Source organism: Adiantum capillus-veneris, chromosome 17, assembly GCF_014529385.1.
Source record: "Adiantum capillus-veneris isolate H3 chromosome 17, ASM1452938v2, whole genome shotgun sequence".
In the NCBI taxonomy this organism is placed as follows: Eukaryota; Viridiplantae; Streptophyta; class Polypodiopsida; order Polypodiales; family Pteridaceae; genus Adiantum; species Adiantum capillus-veneris.
Genome location: NC_140947.1, coordinates 11,242,595 through 11,264,686, shown reverse-complemented (window position 1 = coordinate 11,264,686; position 22,092 = coordinate 11,242,595). Strand labels below are relative to the sequence as shown.

Here is a 22,092-nt window from a genome sequence, read left to right as displayed (position 1 = left end):
GGCACTTCTCAGGAGTGATAGTGGATGGTGGATCTGGTATCAACCTGATGCCCTAGTTCACCATGTTGGCATTAGGTCTACAGCCTACCCGACCCACCCCCTTCAGAGTTACTTTAGTCGACCAAAGGACAGTCTACCCATTGGGCATAGTGGACAAGGTGCCTGTGCAGGTACTAGACTTCAGCTTTAACTTGGATTTTGTTGCGGTTTATCTACCCCAGGTTGAGGGAGGATTTCCTTTGCTCATCGGTAGACTATGGCTGTGGCACACTAAAGTGCTACATGATTGGGGCAATGACGCCATGTGGATACACACTCCTGGCTCCCCAATGAAACCCATTCATCTTGAAGGAGGGATGGATCTAGTGGTGCATCATAGTTCTTTGTCTATGGAGTCCAACCTTGCACTGCAACATCCTACCCCGCCTAAAGGGCCAGATGAAGACCTGCTTGAGTGGTTGGAAGCTACCAAGTCTTTCCCTTGTTATGGGGTAGGATGTTGCAGTGCATGGGCGCAGGGATGGATGGGGAGGCATGGAGAGGCCTCTTATCACCATGATATCCAGGATGATTAGGGCTAAGGCCACAATTCCACATGCAATTATTAGAGCTGAGATGGCCGCACCTCCACTAGTGCTAGAGGCGCTCACGAGATTGGTATCTTTCTAACATAGCCTATGGGAGCTACCATGGGAGCGTTACACTCGATTTGCTCTGAAGTCCTCTCAAAGGCTCAGAGCACATCATGTTGGTATGCACAGATGGCATCATGGTTTGAGTTACATGGTTTCTCTATGGTAGGTTTCCTCCTTTTCAGTATTCCCTGGATGGTCCCTCCCTCTCCTTGACACAAAGGGAGATTAGCAGAGTTACACGGAAGGATCCAGAGTCCTCTCAAAAGCTCAGAGACGCATCATGTCGGTATGCACAGATGGCATCATGGTTTGAGTTACATGGTTTCTCTATGGTAGGTTTCGTCCTTTTCAATATTCCCTAGATGACCCCTCCCTCTCCTTGACAAAGAGGGAGATTAGCAGAGTTACACGGATGGATATATTCCAGCTTGACACTCAGAGAACATGGATTCAGCTGACACAGGAGCTAGGTACGAAGATGGCTTTCTACAAAGAGCATCTTCTACAGCTCACAGAGGATGGATTTCTTACCAGACCAGCTTACATGGATTCCCACTTGTCACATGGATTATGGTGTGCTATTGGATAGATCGGCACATCATCTCATCAGCTGGAGATTGAGAGAGGCAGGTTTAGAGGCATCCGAGCGGAGGACAGACTCTATCAGCTATGTTAGAGAGAGCCATAGACAGAGCTTCGTTACATATGCTAGTGTACAACCTACTATGAGATACGTGGCCGCTTCCATTGCTTCTTTAGAGAGGGGTTTGGGCCTCTATCTAGAATCATGCGATGCCTTGGTCTATATTTGATGGAGATACAACGACATCAAGTAGGGCTCCTGGGAGGGAGAGAGCCACATTTGGAGAGACATACCCAGAGTCAGATCACAAATTTTGTCATACCATAGCACAAATGAGAGCAGCCAGATAGCGGAGATATAGACCATATCATCAGTAGAGACATGCTGAGTGATCGAGCGGCCGAGATTGGGAGATCCAGGAGACCCAAGATGAGAGGCCGCTCTTCCAGACGAATGAGACTACAACAACAGATCAGACTTATCTTGGCGAGACACGGGAGCCGTCCTGTGCAAACCCTCTTTGTGGAGGATATTGATACCATTCAGCATCGACCCATGCGAGTCTTTGATCTTTGACAGCTCCCTAGATACTTACTCACCGAGTTTATCATTTTCTCTATTGTTATTTTGTACACAATCTTACTGTTTAACACAAACTCTGTATCAGATCCACCAAGATTGTATCAGTTTGGTCTCAAAGGTCATTTTGGCCTTTTGAAGACGTTAATATAACTACAAAGACCACTTCCTGACCATCCTAGCAGATGGGTTCATCCAGAGACCGAGGTACATAGATGTCTACATGCCGCAGAGAGCACGGGTCGCCATTGAACAGCTCGAAGTATCATCACACCAGCTAGAGATTGAGGCAGGGAGAGCTGCACATGTCCCTAGAGCAGAGAGGATATGTAGACTTTGCACAGCAGACATTGAGACTGAGGAGCATTTTGTATGCAGATGCAGAGCATATGAGGAGATCAGAGGGAGATACCCGACCTTGTTTGCAGATCAGCCCACCTTACATCAGATTCTTGAGTCCAGAGACCAGCGACAGTTCGGCCGCTTCCTCATAGAGGCACAGCAGCACAGGGACTCTCTCCTTCAGACATCATCAGTCGTGAGAGACGAGCGCCAGACACAGCTCACAGACTTCTTCCAGAGGGACACAGTAGTACCACCATCCCAGACTACTCAGAGAGGAGTGACTCTACAGCAGGCCGAGGAGGTCCGAGCTCGCAGGCGTCCACGTCCCCACGGACGTAGGGCACCCCGACTTCACCAGAGAGAGATCTAGGAGATTCAGGAGCGCTACTACAGATCTCTAGAGGAGAGACGCATCCGGGCTTTTGCAGACCCAGCCGCCATCCTACGGGGATTGTTCACACCTCACCCACCCATGAATCATGTCCTACACCCTGATTACGGGACTGGATGGAGCTAAAGATATGATAGCACTTTCTCTCATGATTGTATATACCCCAGCATATAGAATTGCATTTTTTCCCTGGTTTAGAGCTCCACCCCCCCCCTACCCTTGTACCACCTCCCTTCTCTCCCAGTCATTACACAGGATAGCTATTTTTTGCTTTGTACCTTTTATCCTTCACAGGATATCCAGAGGACACTTACCCCCATGTACTTTGATTTGTCTCATAGGCCGATTTCGGCCTCTTATGGACGTAAAAAAATCTTTCTTTCTTTCTTTCTTTCTCTCCCACAGCCCCTCCCCTTGTGCTCCCTTAGTCCACCCCACCCGCCCGCCCTCTCGCACTACCTTAGCGCCCCCCCCCCCCCCCCCCCCCCCCCCCCCCCTCTCTCTCTCTCTCTCTCTCTCTCTCTCTCTCGCACTCTCTCTCTCTCTTTCTCCCCATCCCTCCCACAGCCCCTCCCCTCACGCTCCCTCAACTCACCCCTCACGCCCCCCCTCAGCCCACCCTCTTGCACTCCCAAAGCCCCTCCCCCCCCCCCCCCCCCCCCGGGCAGAAATTCAGCTGCAGTAGTACAGAAATTCAGATTTCAGCTCCCCTACAGAAATTCAGTCCTGCAGCAATACAGAAATTCAGATTTCAGTCCTCCTGCAAAAATTCATCCAGAAATTTCAGCAGAAATTCAGAATTCTGGAGGAGTTCAGAAAATTCAAAAACTTAGAAAGCAATGAAGAAGTTTTCAAATTTTTCAGAATTCAAAATTCTCAGAATTTTTGCAGATAGGTGTGGAATAAACATGCTGGTTCAGAATTGCAGAGATTGTAGACAAATGTGGAATAAACATATGTGCATAATGTGGAAACCTCTCCCTCTCCCTCTCCTATTGTGGTTCTCAAACATGAAGAAGCAAATCGACAAGGACCACCCTTTGGAGCATGCCATGCAAAAATGCAAAGAAGAAATGTGCAAGACCATCAACAAGATTAATCGCAACCTCCTAAGCACAATACAGACACTTGAAGGACGTGTGTCGGCTCAGGAAAGAAAGATAGATACACTTGAAGATCGTGTGATGGCCCAAGATGAGGAGATTGTGTCACTCAAGAAGGAGCTTCCAGAGGTGCGATCACGAAACACTCAAAGAGAGAGAACTCCAACCTTCAGTAATTGAAGAACTCAACACGATTAAAGAGCAAGTGCGGACCATCAAAGAGGGGGAGGAGCAACACAAAGAAATGACGACTTCTTGGGTGGATGTTATTACCAAAGTTACACGGAACGGGAATGGGAACGGGAATAGGGTGCTCCGGAACGTTTCCGGAACGGGAGGCCCCCGGGGGGCTGGAATGGGAACGGGGCCGGAACGATACACCTAACAGTTGCTTAAATTAAGCTGGATTCAACCTATATGTTAGTAGAGAGCCACACACACCCATTAATCCAAGTAGAATCCTATTTAGATGTGCTTTTCAATAATGCTTAACGTTTGCACGAGGGAGGGATGCAAGATGGAGCTTAAGACTTGAGAGTGAGCCTTGAGGGAGAGATGGAGCTTGAGCCTTGAGGCTTGAACTTCAATGAAGGCTTGGAGCCTTGAGGCCCGAGGAAGAGGGAGAGGGCGAGGTTGAGAGCTTGAGAGTGATGGAGCTTGAGGCTTTGAGCCTTTAGGCTTGAAATTTGAAGCCTTGAGGGAGAGGGAGAGGGAGAGGGAGAGGGAGAGGGAGCCTTGAGGGTGAGGTTGAGAGCTTGAGAGAGAGGGTTTAGAGCCCTTCTTTATATAAGAGATGATGGGAAGGACATCCCCTCCAAAAAAGTTCAAAAGAGTTGCCCCAAACAGCCATGCTTTCAAACTTGAGTGTTCCATATGTTGCCGCTCCACTTGCCGTTTCGGTCGTTCCGGTCATACTTGGGAAGGGAATGGCGTTCCGTTCCCGTTCCCGTTCCGATGAATTGCCCGGCTTGGGAACGTGTTCCGGGAATGGGAGGGCTCCGTTCTGCCCGTGCCCTATTACTTTGGTTATTACAAAGACTCAACAAAAGCAGACGAGGCCGAGAAGTGGATCAAAGTTTCCAAGAAAGGAAAAGTCAAGAAACAAACCCCCACACCCACCATTATTAACTTGACACTAGAAGTGGAACAAAGGAGACGGGTACGTGCGTTACATGTGAAAATTTGTGGCCTCAAAAACAAAGATAATGTGGATGAAGAGGTAAAAGAACTCATGGCTATGATGGTGGTTAATGAACTGACGCATACAAGAGCTTTGAGAGTGGGCAATAAGAAAAATGGAAGCAATGGGAAACCTTGAAGGAAAGGGCACTTATCCTTCGTTTCCCCTCCATGGAAACGAAGGACTTTTTGAAGAAGAGACCAACTCTTAAGAAGACGGGCATCATTCTTGGGGATGGCCTCATGCTCTCGCAGATTGCTCATATGCAGGAGGTAATGCAGGATATAAGAACGACAAGGAAAAAAGGTAAGATTGCTTTCTATCGAGATGGAAGGGTGGTGATATTGGAACGACGCTCCGCATGACTGTGTGAAACCTGTGCAACCACACTAAAGATGGAAGCATGGAACTCTACTGGGTCACTTCGTCTTGATGTAGGGGCATTTGAGGACAGCTGTATGGGCAGAGACATCGTCTTTTACTCAGAGACACACCAAGCACCAGAACAGCTTATGCCACATGTGACTGAATATAGGTGGGAGACAGCTTATCGAGCAAAGACGAGATTAGAGCATAGGGGCAGAGGGTCGGGGGGGTAGGAGTCCTATTGATGAGAGAGGAGTTCCAGCCGCTATATGTTACTTTGCCCCCATCACATTAGTGTATGCCGCACCTAGAGGATAGTCCCCTTTCTCTGCATTAGATGAGGACATATGGGAGTTTTCCAGATATGGTGACATCATTCTCTTGGGGGACTTTAATGCCCGCACGAGAAATCATCAGACAATCTTTTATGATACCTCAGACGAGGTACTCAGAGAGCTAAATACCAGTGATATGGGGCTTGAGAGACGCTCACAGGATGATGAGTACACTAGATATTTGATGGCAATGGGGGACTCACATGGATTGGCCATACTTAATGGCCTACAACAATTTCCCGCAACAGTTGGGTTTACTTGCTTCCCACATAGGCGTGGGACCAACATAGTGGACTATGTCATGGCACAGCCGGCATTTAGGATTTCACAATAGGATCCATACCAGTGGGTGTAGCAGTGGATCATCTTCTTTTGACACTTTCAGTCTCCTTTCAGTATAGGGCAGCCCAGATGTCAGGAAGGAGGACACTTACCCGCTATATATTTTACACAAGAGACTGACCCTGTGTATAGAGAGGAGATCTATGGTCGTCTCTATACAACAGCCAGGCCAGGACTTTCAATGGAGGAGCTCACCACTTCACTAACTGAGACATTGCATGATGTAGCAACAGAGGCATACCCACACACTCAGCCTGATAAGAGACGCCGGCCTGGGAGCATGCCTCAGAACAGTTGGTATGACAAGGAATGTAGCTTCAGAGGAATCTTCTCCTAGAGGTCATTGATCATAGACAGTCTAGGATAGCCTTCCGACATGTTGTGCGATGGAAGAAGCGAGCGTTCCTAGCTCAGATGGAGCGAGACTTATACCACCTGTTCCCGAGGAGAGACTCGGGAGAGGCATGGCGTCTCTTTCATTAGCACTCCCCTCCCCCACTGATTACTTCCCCTGATGTATGGGGTCAATATGCAACACCCTTATATACTCTCCCTAGACAGACACCCCTTCCTGATCCTCGTGAGCCATGGCCATCTACAAGTACTTTCTTTACTACTGAGATGGTAAGTGGCCATTGACAAGATGAGGACCAGGAGGGCATATGATCATGATGATCTAGTAGCAGAGCACTTTATACATGCTAGAGATATGGTGGCAAAGGTTCTTGCAGTCCTGCTCAATCGTGTCATGTGTGAGGGTCTACTTGATACTTGGAGACTGTATACTATTGTGCCTATCTTCAAGGCAGGTGATCCTACTTAGCCTAGAAACTACCGTACTATTATGATTGGACACACGTTGGCACGGTTGTATGCATCGATCCTTGAGAAGCAGTTGAGCAGATGGGCAGAGAGTGAGGGCATATGAGCAGTGGGACATGCCGGTTTTTGGAGAGGCTTCTCCACTCTTGACCACATTCTGACACTCGGAGCCATCATCGAGGAGGGTAAGGCGCATGGGAGACGGATTTATTGTAGCTTTTGTGGATTTTAGAAAAGCATTTGACATGGTGCTTAGAGCCAGATTGATGCACAGACTACGGGAGATGGGAGTGCCCAATGAGTTGATTTGGGGGATCGTGGCTCTGTACAAATCAATGATGGGACATCTACGCACCTCAAATGGGATATCTGATTTAGTGCACTCCACTATTGGAGTGAAACAATGGTGTCCATTGTCCCCTACTCTATTTGGTATCTATGTAGATGATGTGTTTGATTACATTGACAGAGGGTGACAGAGGTGCCTAGCTGGCAGGGAAATGGATTCCATTGCTGCTATATGCCGATGATATTGTTTCTCACCGGAGGGTATGCAAGGACAGTTGGATGCATTACATAGATTTGCAGAGGATAGTGGATTGTCTGTAAACCTTGTTAAAACCAAGTTATAACACCACGCTGCAGTGGATCAGAGATCAACATCTACAGTCACTTATGGTCAGGAGACGGTGGAGTACACAGATGCATACACTTATTTTGGGGTAGTCTTCACAAGGCTAAGGTTTTTTTAAAGAGAGCAACAGAGGTAGACTAACCCGTGCGTATGCTGCCTTGGCAGGATTGGAGAGGATGTGTTCACAGGTTCAATTCCAGGAACCCCAAACAAAACGCTGGCTCTTTGATACCTTCGTAGCTTCATTATGCTGTATGGGGTTCATGTTTGGGGACCCTCTGTAGGTCAGGATGGGTGGAGATGTATGGAGATGCCCTTGGTATCTATGATCTCTCGGCTGATTAGAGCCAAGGCCTCCATGCCACATGAGATCATTAGAGCGGAGTTAGCAGCCCCCCCCATAGAGATAGAGGCGCTTAACAAATCATTCTCCTTTATGCATAGCTTATGGGATACTACCAAAGATAGATATGCCAGATTGGCCCTTGAGTCCTCCAGACAATTAGCTTTAAAGGGAGACACATCATGTTGTTATGCACAGATGTCATCATGGGTCCAGATACATGGCTTCAGCATGGACAACTTACCCCCCTTCCAGTACTCCCTTAATGCATCATCGCTATCTCTTACGCAGGTGGAGATTACTAACTTGACCCAATTGGACACCAGGAAGACTTCGATAGAACCGACCTAGGAGTTGGGTACGAAGATGGCTTTCTATAAAGAGCATCTTCTCCAACTCACAGGGTATGGGTTTGTGATTCGACCCAGCTATATGGATACACATCTATCTCATGGGTTACGGTGTGCCATTGGTCAAATATTGACATCTTCCCACCAGCTTGAGATTGAGACTGGTAGATTTAGAGGGATACCAGCAACCAGCAGGATCTGTCCCCTATGCTATACAGAGCCAGAGATGGAGATGCATTATATATATCAGTGCACAATGTACTATGAGATACGGGGTCGCTTCCACTGTCTATTCAGAGACGGCTTTGGACCTTTCTTCAAAGTCATGAGTTATCAGGACTAGAGATGCCTTGGATTGTATCTAATTGAGTTACACAGACACAGAGACAATCTATTGAGGAGATTTGAAGAGAGACAATCCCAGAGACAAATTACCGATTTTCTCACACCAGACACTAGACAAAAAGAGGAGCAGCCACCACTGCAAAGCTCAGCTCATACTCACACCCATGGCACTCTCATTGACTGAGCATTGGAGCTAGGGAGATCGAGACGCCCGCTACTAAGGAGAGGAGCTTCACAGCATTGACAGAGATTGTAGCAAACTATCTTGACATCCAAAGTGCACATGAGGATAGACTCATGACCCATTACACCACCCTTTTGCAGCGGGCACCCTTTGTATCAGTGATCACACATACCCCACACAGTTCGAGTTAGTAGCAATCCTAGATTCATTTTAGCATCTCTTTTTTGTTCCCAGACATGGTATCAGATTGACTAGTTTGGTCTTGTATGTCATTTTGGCCTCTTGAAGACGTTAATACATCATTTCATCTCTCTCTCTCTCTCTCTCTCTCTCTCTCTCTCACACACACACACACACACACACACACACACACACACACACACACACACACACACTTTTTTTTTTTTTTTTTTTCCGAGAAAAAGATCCTTCTATTAGTTAATGAAAACTGCCCATAGGGCTACATCCACCTCTGCAAGAGAGGGCTACAACAAGCATGATGGGGAGACTCTCCCAATGAAAAAACAACATATATACAATGCGGCTAAATCAAGAGATGGGAGGAGGGAAGAGCCACACAGGTGGACAGTAGTGCCATCTGAGCACCCCCTGGACCATGGTGTAGAAAGGCCCAGGGCGCCAGAGTCGAAGGAAAGCCTCGCGGCGCTCCCGCATGCGGTCGGAGCTGCCCTGTAGTCCCTCAAGCTGTCCTCTGAGAGTATGGATCAACTCAGCCAAAAGTCACGAACAGTCTCTGCTGGTGGCACAGGGCGAGCCTCAAAGATGCGGAAACAACGGGCCCGCCAGATGAACCAGAGAGCTAGGCCGCTGATGAGCTCCCAACACTCCTCTCTCTCACTGCACCACTCTTGTAGAGTAAGGTCTGTAGCAGGCTGGAGTGTAGGTCGCCCCCCCAGTATCACTATCATCCTACTGGTGGAAGATAGCTCAAACTGAAGTGCCGGGCCCGTGAGGGTGGACCACGCCGCTGCCCCCCAAGTGTACTGTCGAGCCGAGGAGAGGGCAGGCATCAGCCGAAGAACTCGTAGCCACACCTGCTGGGCCGAGGGACAGTCCCAAAGACAGTGTCGCTGACTCTCCACCAACTGGTCACAGGTTGTACATGCGGCTGAGAGACCACTATGCACAAGCCAGCTCCCTACTGCTGTGGCTCTGTGTGCAACCAACCACTGGAACAAAGTGACGCGCCTCGGCTGTCTGGAGTCCCATAGCCTCTGCCAAAAAGCTGCCAAGAACTCAACTGTGAGGCCCTCCTCCTGCCAATGACGTGCTGCAGCGGGGCGGGCCTCTCTCTGTGCTGCAAGTATATGACGTCCAAGCCGAACAGTGTACTGAAAGAAAGGGACTCCTAGGCGGTCTGCAGAAGAGAAGGGGTCCCTCCATAGCCACTCACCAGGATCCCACTGTACTCGTGCCAGTGGACAGCACTCCCAAGCCCATAGCCTCCAGTGTCCTGTCTCAAGAGCTGCTGGGTCAGGGTCTATGACGCAAGTCCTCCCACAGATGCCCACAACTCGGATCCTCTCGAAACAGCACTCTGCTACTTGCGGGGCCTCTACTGCAACTCGTTGTAATCGTCCCCCACCCTGAAGCTCGAAGAACAGGGGTGGGACAGTCTCTGAGCAAGCCCTGACTGAAATGAGAACCTCCAGTCGTGTGAAGGCTCCCATCCACCGGGGTGCAACTGGCTCGAGAGGCGTGAGCCACTCAGGTGGAACTGACTCTGAGATGTCCTGACACATGCTCTGAACCCCTCTCATGCCCTGTAGCTGGACAGCTTGCACCTCCTCTGACAAACCTGTGAACTCTAGCCAGTCACCTAGAGAGCGCTGGACCTGCTGCCATGGGACCCCAAGAAACATGAGGCCTACTCCCAACCAAGTGACCTCTCTGAGTGCTAACCATGGGGTTCCAGACGAGGGGCTGCCGTAGGCGCTCCTCCGTGCACGTCGGCTGTCTCTGCTCTAGGCCACGCCGTAATAGCTCCCAAGAATGCAGCAAACACATAGCGAATCGGTCCTCCAGTCTCCTGCTCAAACCAACTCGGCGCAACTCTGTAAAGATCCATCTGGTCGAAGGTTGCCAAGGGCCTCCTGACTGAGGCACCCTGGCACGAAGCCTCTGCAGCAAGAACTCCTTTCAGGGCTCCCTGCCTGGAAGTTCTCTGACGACGAACTTCCCAAGAAGGGCTCTGCTGTGCTGTGCTAGATCAATGATCCCAAGCCCTCCCTGAGAACAAGGAAGTGTGATGACCGACCAAGCCACCTTGGCTCGGGCAATCTGAGTGTCGCGACCTGACCAAAGGAAGTTCCTGATCAGGCTCTCTACCTGGCTGATGCAAGAACTCGAGAAGATCCAGCAAGAAGTGATGTACCACATAGTTGCCAACAACACCTGGGTGGCAACTACTACTCTACCAGCCAGCGAAAGTCGTGCTGAGCTCCAATGTAACAGCTTTCTCCTGATGGATAGGAGAAGAGCACCAATCTGCTGCTCGGGGGACAAGTTCAAACCAACCTGACAACCCAAGTACCGAACTGCAATCCTTGGAGGAATCCATCTGAAACCCTCTCCTGGCATCCAATCTGGCACACTCTCCTGGCATCCAATCTGGCACAGGAGCACTACCAACCGAGAAAGCCACTGTCTTTCTCCAGTTGATCAGTGTGCCCGATGCACAGCAGAAGGTCTCCAAAGCTTGCTCACATCTGTGTAAATTGGCCTCCTGGCCCTCTAAGTACAAGGCTGAGTCGTCGACAAACTCAGCGTCCAGAAGCTCATCTCCCCGTATAGAGAGTGCTAAGCCCCTCAAACCAACCTACTGTGACACCAAAAATCTGCTCATCGCCTCCGCATAGAACAGAAAGAGAAAGGGGGCAAGAGGACAACCGTGTCTGACCGATCGTGTGAGCATGAAGCGCTCACCTCTACCTCCTGCCAAAAGCACCTGACTGTGAGCCTGTCTGTACAAAGCTGACACCCCTTTGATCCAAGCATCTGAGAAGCCCATCCTGCGAAGCGTGCCCTCTAGAAAGTCCCAATCAACTCTGTCGTATGCCTTCTCAAAATCGAGAAGAAGAATCACAAGGTCCTCCCCATGGAGACGTGCCAGGGCAGAAGCCTCCCAGAAAGTGAAGATGTTGTCAAGGATACTGCGTTCCTTGACCAAACCTGTCTGAGTCCCATGTATAAGGCTCTCCAAAAGTGGCTGAATCCTCAAACTCAGAGCCATGGCAAGAATTTTGTAGGCTGAGTTGAGGATGGTGATGGGGCGCCACTGTCGAATCTCATCCAAGGAGCCACCCTCCTTCGGAATGAGGTAAATCAGGCCCTCACTCATGCTATCCGGCATCACTCCTGTGTGCAGAATGTACTGAAAGGCACTACAAAGATCTGGGCCAAGCAGGTCCCAGTACTCCAGGAAGAAGCTGGGAGTCAGCCCATCTATACCTGGACAGCTACCACGAGGGAGGGCCCTAAGAGCCGTGTGCAGCTCCTCAAGCTGAAGAGGTATCTCTAGCCTCTGGCGCATCTCCTCAGTCATAAGACAAGGCATCTGCGCCCAAACCTACTCCCTGCATGCATCCTGTCTCTCTGACTCGGGCTCAGCCGACAGTAGCTCACGGTAAAAGTCAGTAGCAACTGCACGCATATCCTCAGGCTCACAAACAACTGACCCATCGGGTCTCCTCAGATGATTGACCTTGGCATGCGAGTGCCGAGGTCCCACTGTCTCAAAAAAAGCACCTGTCACTCTGTCACCCACCTGAGTCCACTGAGATGCCTGTCGGTGAAAGTCAAACTCATGGCGCCTCTCCTCTGTGTAAGCAAGCTCATGTTGAGCCTGCAGTAACTGCTCCTCCAACCATGGACTGTCTGGATGCTCTCCTGCATCCTCTGTAGTGAAGCAATGCCTCGTCTGAGACGCTGCTCCTCCTCTCTCGTTGCAGCCCGTCGCGCCAAAGACTCCTGGAGAAAAAAGTGGCTAAGCTGAGCGAGGCCTAAGGCCACTCTGTCTGCAGGTAGAGCCTGGCTGTCCATGCCCTCTGTCTAGAGAGCCTCTACCCTCTCTTTGAGTGCTGAGTCCAACAAGACCCGCTTTGGGATGCGAAGCATCGTGCTCCCACTCCTCTGCCTGTTTGCCACTGTGAGGATCACTGGTGCATGGTCCGAGAAGGATGTCCCTGCCAGGATGCCCACTGATCCCCCCGAGTCACTGAAGTGGTCACTAGTGTAGAAGCGATCTATCCGCGATAGATTCACTCCTCCCACTCTACGGTCCGATCTAGAGAAGGCAAGACTCTCTGGAGGCCTCACAAAGCCAGAATGCTGCCATGTTTCCGAGACCCTCAAAGTCATACACTACCTCTCCCAAGTTGCTAACTCGACTCCATGTACAGTAGCATGGCTGCCTCCGATCCTGTCAGAGGGGTCCTCCAACATGTTGAAGTCCCCTCCTACACACCAATGGTCAACCTGTGGCAAAGACTCAACAATCAGTGACCAAAACTCTGCACGAGCACTCGCCACATTGGGCGCATAGATGTTCAGGAAGCCCACAAGGCCACCCTGAACCTGCAAAGTAATCCACTGAGCTCTGCCTGGCACAATAATCCCTCTGCCCACAATGGCCTGCTGCAATGAGTCCGCAATAGTCATACATACCCCACCCTGGATGCCTCCAGGTCCAAAAGCAGCTGACCAAAAGGTATCATAGCGTGCACGCAAAATCTGACCACATCGCCGAATGCGGCTCTCAGACAAATGGTGCTCCTGAAGCATAAGGAGATCAATCTCTCCTCCCACAAGGCAACGCTGAAGCTCCTGACGCAATCGGCCCCGCTGTCGCTGAAACTGGGGCCAACCTAGTCCCTGCACGTTCCACGAGACGATCCTCATGGGGAGCGAGAGAGAACAGATGCTGCCGCAGCAGCAAGACGAGCTATCTTCGAGGCTGGCTTGGATGGGGAGTAATCCGCATCCGAGCGTCCTCTAGATAGGCGAGACTGCAGTGAGTGCCTGGTCCAAGCCCAAGCAGAGCGAGCCGTGCGTAAAGCAACGTCCTCTGTCCAGGAGTCCTCATGAATGTATACATAGCAAGGCAAACACTGCGTATTAGCAAAAAAGTACACCACAATGTGCCTACATCTTGCTGAGTCTGGGGGTGTCACCGCAAACTTGGCCAGTGGCCACAAAGTCTGCAGCAAATCTGTAACTCCAAGTTCTCCCATGTGGTGAGAGAACTCCAGAACCTGTGTATGCAACCATCCCACCACTGAGTCTAGGGACCACTCTGTCTCGGTCTGACCACAGAGGGGAAAGGAGAAACCAACTACTGAGTCCAAGGCCTCTGTCCCTCTAGCGGCGAGGAACAGAGCATGGACCCTGAAGCAGGCTGCCTCGTGGTCTGCTGCGGAATCGCCGAGAAAGCGAGTGAATCCGTAATCGAAGAAATCCCAGCGGCGTCGAAGGTCAATGCTCGTCAGACCACGAGGGATAGCTGCAAGGGACGTTGTCTGAATCTGCAGAGTGGGCCGCAAGAAGGGCTGACCCTCTCTCGCTAGGCGACTCGTGGCAAAGGCGCTGCCAAGAGATCTCCTAGCCGCCGGCGAGGGACCAGTCTCCTGAGCCGACTGTGGTACTGAAGCAGGAGGAGGGGGAGAAGGAGCTAGGGGGGGCGGAGGAGAAGAGAAGCGGGGTGGGGTGACAAAGACAGGGGGGCGAGGTGGGGAGTGGACGGGAGCAGAGGGCGGGGGAGGGGATGAAGAGGAAGAGGGGAAATATGAAGGTGGGGTGGATGGCGAGGGTGAAGCGGAGGTGGAGGCTGGCGTAGGGGGACTCCTCCTGCTCAAGAGGACCAAAGCGGTTCCCCGTGGGAACCCACTGCTGCTGAGTAGGCACCTGAGGGCCACTCTGAGTGCCAGGCTGCCGCTGTGGTCCCTGGCGTCGACGGCCACGGGCCTGCTGCCATCCCTACTCCTCTGGAGCCCCAGGCCCGGAGGGTGGCTCAGAATTTGTGCGCTGTGCCGTTGGTTGTGGCTGCGGCCCAGCCTTGGCAGGCTGGGGCTGAGGTTGAGGTGCAGGTCGTGGCCTCCTCCGTGGACAGGCCTTCGCTAGATGGCCCATCTGTCTGCAAATGAAGCACTGGTTCGGGAGACCCGAGTACTCCACACTCTGTCTAAACCAACCCCCACTCACCCGAGGCAGAAGGATGACCTTCGGGAGCGTGTGGGTATCTCTGACCAAAACTCGAACTGAAGGGATGCCAGCCGCCTTGGCAGCTACTGATGTTGCCGTACGAGGTGTCTCCAGGACAGTCCCGATGGCGGAGCCAATCCTGGAGAGAAGTGGAAGGTACTCCCTCCGTAAACCCGGAAAGCAGACTGAGATGGGGATGTTTGCCTCCTCTACTAGCACATTCGAAGTCGGGTCAAAATAATGTCGCCACTGTCGAAAGTGGGCGCGTGATGCTTGGATGGCCAGTGGACTCATAGCTATGACCTTGGAGGCCATCTCGGAAGTCTCCTCGATCTGGTAGTACCCCCGTCCGAGGATCTGGACATCCAAAATCTTGCCCACCTCTGCGAGAAGGCGGGCTTGGAGAAGGTCTCGCAGCTCTCCTCTGCTAGGACGGGTGCCGAGAACCTTGCAGATGACAGAAGTCGCCTGCAAGCGCTCTACCTCTACGGCAAGGCTCGCTTGCTCTCTCGATGAAAGAGCAAGTCGAATGGTGGGCTCAGCGGGGTCGGGCGAGGGGGCTTCAGGCGAGTCCCTCTGTGGCGGAGGTGGAGCCTCCATCTGTGTCTACTGTTGAGTCGAAGAAGCGGATGGTGAAGAAGAACTGCAACCGAGTACGCCGAACACTAGTCCGAAGAAAAAGCGATGCAGAGCCAGGTGCAGATACCCTTCGGGGGCAATGGGGACGGGGGGGGGGGAATGGAGGGAAGAATACAGTGGCGAGCGAAGGAACAAAAGGCTGCTGGGGGGGGGGGGGGGAACAGCCAGGGAATGGGGGGGCAGCGGGCGGGTTAGAGGGCAGCTAGGGGGACGAGAGCAGCGGGCAGCGGTGGCGGGCTGGGCTGGGCGAGGGAGACAGCGCGAGGGCGAGAGGGGGGGGGGCAGGGGAGGCAGCGCGAGGGCGAGGGGGGGCTGGAGGCAGCGTGAGGGCGAGAGAGAGAGAGAGGGGGGGGGGGTGAGGGGCAACGATGGCGCAGGGGGGGGGGGAGCGTGCAGCAGCAGCGAGCGAAGTCGTCCTTTCCCACACACTTTTTTTTTATAAATCGATTCCATTAATTTACTGGTGGGAAACCTCAAAGCGAGGAAAACCCACCAAAAGGGTAATATACAAGGGGAAAAACATTGAACTACTCAGCTGTACAGAGTATCTAGAAACATTCATAGGAAAGCCGATGTATCTGTGCAGTGATATCACCAGCTTCCAAGGCAAGCCGCAATGATTGCCTAAGAGAAAGCTTGAAGTATGGGAACGGGTTTGCATGAGTACGATGGAACATGTAAGCATTACGCTGACGCCACAGGGTCCAATAAACCCAGTGTCTGACCCACATGAAGAAGACCGCAAAGTGCTGTAGTGTCGGTGAGAAAATGCCAAATGCCTTGAACCTTTCGTGAAAGACAACCCTAGGAAAACGGAGTCGCATACAAGCCAATACCCCGTGAATGAAATCTCTAGTAATGCAGCAATCCCCCAACAAGTGGCAAATATCCTCTTCTGCAGAGGAGCAACGGACGCAAGAAGAGGGGCCAATCCGACGCGCCCTAAGAAAAGTGCCGACTGGAAGCACGCCAAGCAAACATCGCCAGAGAAATAGACGCTCCTTCAAAGGCAAATGGCTTTTCCACAAGGCAGAGAGAAGCTTCTTCCACCAGAGATTAGATTTGTGCATGTGCCAAAGGGCATTACAATGATCAACAAGTCACTGGGGTAGAAGAAGAGCATAAATTCGAATGGCAGAAATATCCCGAAAAGGCGTTTCCCGAAGAACCCAATCAGACATGCGATCACCATCAAGTAAAGGTGAGACAAGCAAAAAGTCAAGCAACATGCTTTGAAGTTCTCTCCAAAACCGACGGTAATGCATGCCCAATCCAAAACGGCGAGGGGCTAAGGGAAACTCAAAAGTATATCCAGCCTCATCAACTACATCCTCAACCACACGAATGCCATGACCAGAGAGAAAGTAAGCCTGGCGAGGGGAGCAGTGTACCAAAGTAAGAGAGAATGCCCGGCTCCAGTGGAGACTCTCCAAACAAATCGAATCACCTTCCTGTCGAGGATTCCATGAAAGATGAATCGTAACCTCTTTCCAGGCAAATATCAAGTCGGAAGCAAGAGGACAACCAGGAATATGCATAGTTACAGGGGACGGGGGGGACGGGCCCTAGGGCCGGGGGACGGCCGTAACCGGGCCGGGAACGGAAGGGAACGTCGGGGACGGACGGAAATCCGGCCGGACGGGCGGGTCGCAGGGGGGACGGACCGGGGACGGACGGACCGGCAGGGGTCGGCCGGGGTCGGACGGAACAGATTCAAATTTTTGCCCGTTTTTGACCGTTTGCAACGGATCTGTGCAGCCCCAACTGCCATATTTTTTGAGCCTTGGCCCTTGGGAGGCTATAAAAGGCTCCCTTGGGCCTCTTAATACTCATAGTCTCAATGCTCATTCCATTTCCCTCAAGCTCAAGGCTCAAGCTACTCAAGTCTCAATCATCAATGCTTTCCTCTCTACTCAATGCTCATTGCTCAAGCTTGAAGCATGACCATTGACTACTCTACACTCTAGTCTCCACTCTCAAGTCTCTCCCTCTTCTATCCACTTTGAAGTTTGAACTTTGAAGCTCTCCTCTCTCTCTTTTACCCACTTTGAAGCTCTCCTTTACTCTCTCTCCACACAAGCTCTCCTCTAACTCTTCTAACTTCTAAGCTCTACTCTCTCGAGTCTCTCCACCATCATGTCATCTCAAGCCAACTCCACTTCTCAAGCCGTTTCTTCTCGAAGGAGGCCCGCCGTGCAAACGTGGTCGTGGTGAGATGAAGTCGACTTTATCTCGCATGGCAAAGGTGGCGGTGCAAGACCATGGACGTGCAAGCTATGTCCATACAAGAGATCGGGTGGTTCAAACAAAGTGCGAGCCCATCTTCTTCATGAACCCGGTCACGAGGTGAAGTTTTGCCCTTATGTAGCTCCCGAGAAGAGGTTGGATCTTCTTGAGAAGCTCACGGTGTATGAGGTTGCGGAAGCGGCCAAGAGGAGCTGTTTTGTTGCCGTTGATCCCTCCGCCACGGTGACACCGCGAGAGCAAAGGGAAGCCATCCTTGACGACATCTCTCGAACCTTCAAGAGCCATGGATCTACACCGTCCTCTTCCGTTCCGCATCGCCAAACGACTCTCAACGAAAATTGGAATCCTAAATTGAAGGAAGAGGTGGATAGGTCGGTTGCCCGATTCTTCTTCCACGACCACATTGCCTTCCATGCTTCGCGGTGAGTTTCCCTTGGCATATGCACATTGCAATCTTCCATTTTGTATTCATAATGGGTTATAACTACTCGACTCTCGACTCTCCATACTAACACAACATGCTCTATTTTGTGTGGACAGGTCTCCATACTTTCGAACCATGGTTACGAAAATAGGGGAATATGGCTCCTCTTATGTGCCACCTTCATCGGAGAGGCTTCGCACCACCCTCCTTGACAAAGAGAAGCTTGCCGTGGAGCAAGCGGCCCAAGCAACAAAGGATTTGTGGGAGACCAATGGCGTCTCTCTTCTTGTAGATGGATGGAGCGACACCCGCAAGCGGTCCATCCACGGGGTGGTGGCCTACTCTCGGGGGGAGATGTACTTTGTGGAGTCACATGATGCATCCGATAGTGGCAAGGCCGCCGAGATGCTTGCTGCGGAGTGGACAAGCATCATAGAGATCACCGGCCCGGAGAATTTCCTTTGTATGGTTGTAGATGGAGAGGCGTCAACTAGGACAGCCGGAGCTATCATTGAGGGCATGTATCCCAGCATCCATGTCACATTTTGCATGGCGCATTGCCTCAATAACCTCCTCAAGGACATAGGGAACTTGTCATGGATTTCACCCACCATTGGTGACGCCTCTCGAATTGTCTCCTTTGTGCTCAACCATCAAAAAATGCGCCATGAATTCTCAAAGAGGAGCCACTTGTCCTTGCTCAAATATTCAGAGACAAGATTTGCATTTAATTGGCTTATGCTAGGCCGCTTGTCTACATGTGGTGGAGCCTTAAGGGGCCTCTTTCTCAGTGATGAGTTCCAGGCCATGCCGGAGTCTACATCAGCAGTAGGATTGAAATGCCGAGAATGGGCCGACGACGCCGCTTGGTGGGAGGAGGTGAAGACTCTTGACGCCATGGTCAAGCCTATTCTACACCTACTTCGAGTGGTGGATGGCTTGCAGCCATGCATTGGCAAAGTCTACGAAGCCATGGATCGGATGATAGAGGCACTTGAGAAGCTTGTGTCTGACCCTGTTCAGTATGCGGAGATTCATGGCTTGTGTGAGTCGAGGTGGAATGGATACTACTCTCTACTTCATGCGGCAGCTTATGTGCTTGACCCTGAGTTTCAGGGAAGGCGTCAAGAGACCGACAAGGAGGTGAGCAAAGGATGGCGGCTTGCATTGGAGCGCCTTGAGCCTAGCAGTGACATTAGGCACAAGATTAGAGACGAGCTACTCAACTACAGGCAAAAGAAGGGCTCCTATGGATGTGTAGATGCATAGCTTGATCGCAACAAGATTGGCTCGGATTTGTGGTGGGAGGACTATGGAGGAGATGGCCCACATTTGTAGCGCTTGGCTGTTCGTGTCCTTAGCCAAGCATGTACCACTAGTTGCTTGGAGCAACTATGGAGTGTGTACAGCCACATTGCCTCTAAGAAGAGGAATCGCCTTGGGGTTCAGAGGGCCAATGATTTGGTGTTTGTGAGCGCTAACTTGCACATGCTTGCCAAGAGCGTCACACACAAGGCAGATCCTTTCACTGAGTGGGAGATGGCACAAGAGAATCCATCTATGGCCGATACTCTTTTGGAGGAGCTAGATGAGGATTTCGAGCCTCAATGAGAGCCTCCCGAGCCCTCATACGTCGCTGACGACCTCGACTACGACGACGATGTGGAGATTCAGCAGGAGAGCACTTCTTGAGTTTGATGATCATTGATCACTCGACTCTCGAGTCTAGACTCTTGAGTCTACGACTCTACCTACTACATAGCCCTTTGTACTTTTTGTTATCCTTGAGGCCTCAGGCTTGTCCTAAGTCCTTTAGGCTTTTTGACTCTTGAGCCCTTGTGGCATGCACTTCTCATTTTGTATCCATCGATCATCGATGTTTTATTAGCACATTTCAGCCTATATGACTCGTGTTCTTTGGTCTATTTAGTGTAAATTTATGGTCAAAGTGATGCTCAATGTGTGTGGCATGTGTGTAGGTCAAAAAATGCCAAAAAAACTCTTTTTTTTTTTGCCGTTCCGACCCCCGTCCCCGTTTCCTGACTTTTGCCGTCCCGACCCCGTTCCCGACCCCGACCCGTCGTCCCATGTAACTATGGGAATATGCCCTTCCATCTTGCCAAAAACCAACTCCCAGATAGATGCTTGCCAATGGCCAAAAGAGGAAGTAACAACCTACTGACCAAGATAAGCAAACATCAGAGTCCAAGGCTGAATTTGTTGCGCAAGTGTAGGCGACAACATAGTTTTCCTAGCAAGAACATGCCTGCGCAAATCCAAGATATTAAGGCACCAAGAAGTTTAGGAGTACAAAGCTTCTCCATCGACATTAAGCGCAAGCCTTTTTTTTTTAGCATGAGTCCGCCACAAATGGGACATAATGTCTGACATAAGAGAATCAAGACAACGACGCAGCCAATGCATGAGTGGCAAAAAGAACTGCACATAAGCCAACAGGATACTCTGAACAATTCGCAAGCGAACATGTAAAGGCCAGGTGCATAACTTCCAGTAATGCAATTGGACATTCAGACGTTGCATAACCCAATTCACTTTCTGAGAGTGTGTGACATTCCATCCAATAGGATAACCCAAATGCCGAGTAATCGCATTTGAAGAAACAATCTCGCCTGGCCACAATAAGCTATGCCAATCACAAGAACGAAGAGGCAGTAGCTTCGATTTACTAAAGTTGACTCTAAGCCCAACCGCAATACCAAAAAGTTCCAAGGCTTCCATAATCACTTCAACATCAGCCTGTTGATTTCGAGGCATAAACAACGAATCATCAACATAAGCCTGGCCAATGAAGTTGCGACCTGAGGGTAGCCGCAGACCATGAAGACGGTCAACAGAGGTCAAGTGATCAAGATATATCAATAGCGGGTGAGTAGCAATAGCATACAACAAAGCACTAAGGGGGCAACCCTGCCTGGCTGAACAACCAAGAGGCCAAGAGTCTGTTAATCCACCTTCCAAGATCCCCGAAGACGTGCTACAAGCATACAAAAAATAAACCACATTGGCGAATTTAGGACCAAACCCTAGGCACCGCATCGTGGCAGCAATGAAGTCCCATTGTACAATGTCAAAGGCCTTTTCAATATCAACTTGCATAACCAGCACATCCTGCTGAGTGTACTTAGCATACTCCATGCCAATCATAACATTAGCTAGATTGTCCATAATCTGGCGACGAGGATTGAAAGCATATTGAGCGTGATGGAGTCCTGCAAAAAATGCTTAATGCTGTGTACTAGCAGCTTAGCCAATAACTTGTAAACCACCGGCATCAAAGTAATTGGGCGCCATTGAGAGAACCGCTCGCAAAGCGCTTGCTTAGGCAGCAATTTAAGTAAACCTTCTTTCGAAGAAAGTGGCAAATCCTGTTTCTCCCATGCTGCATTTATCATGAAAAGCAATGGTTGTCAAGAACCTCTCAGAAGGAGAGGAAAAATTCCACAGTAAGTCCATCCCAACTAGGAGATCGCCAACGGCCCAAAGCAAGCAACGCACTATGCAATTCCGAAGCAGTGAACGGGTTCTCAAGGAAACAAGCATCTTGTGGAGATATGATCGGGTGAACAAAGGAAAACATCAGTTGACGCGCATGGCAGGCAGTTGGAGATGCCTGAAAAGGGGCAGCAAACACCTGATGATAATGCGAAACCATGGCATCAGCGAGTTCTTGCTTCGAAGAAGTCCAAACACCTGAGGAAAGCATAACCCGCTTGATTGCTTGGGAGACCTTGTATGATGCAAATGCTTAAAGAATTGCTTCGAAGCACAGCCTTTATCCATGAAAGCTTGTTGACGGGCACGCTTCTCCCATTTAGCAAGTTTGCGCTTGTCATTAAGCTGAATACACACACAAGCTTCACACAAGTCCGACATCTCAGAGTCAGAGACAAAGGCCGCAAATCAGCCAACATTTGCAGATGTTGACAAGCTTGCTTTGCATCCTTGACATGTCCCCGAGTGCACTGCATGTATTACGTGCCATAATCATGAATTACACTTTGCACC

The 22,092-nt window shown here is 50.7% G+C and overlaps 1 protein-coding gene across 5 annotated transcripts in view; it reads left to right on the top strand.

Annotated features, from left to right (window-relative positions):
• The window catches only part of LOC147436805 (3-dehydroquinate synthase), a 185,366-nt gene that overhangs the window by 85,940 nt on the left and 77,334 nt on the right, over window positions 1–22,092 (top strand). The window lies entirely within an intron of this gene.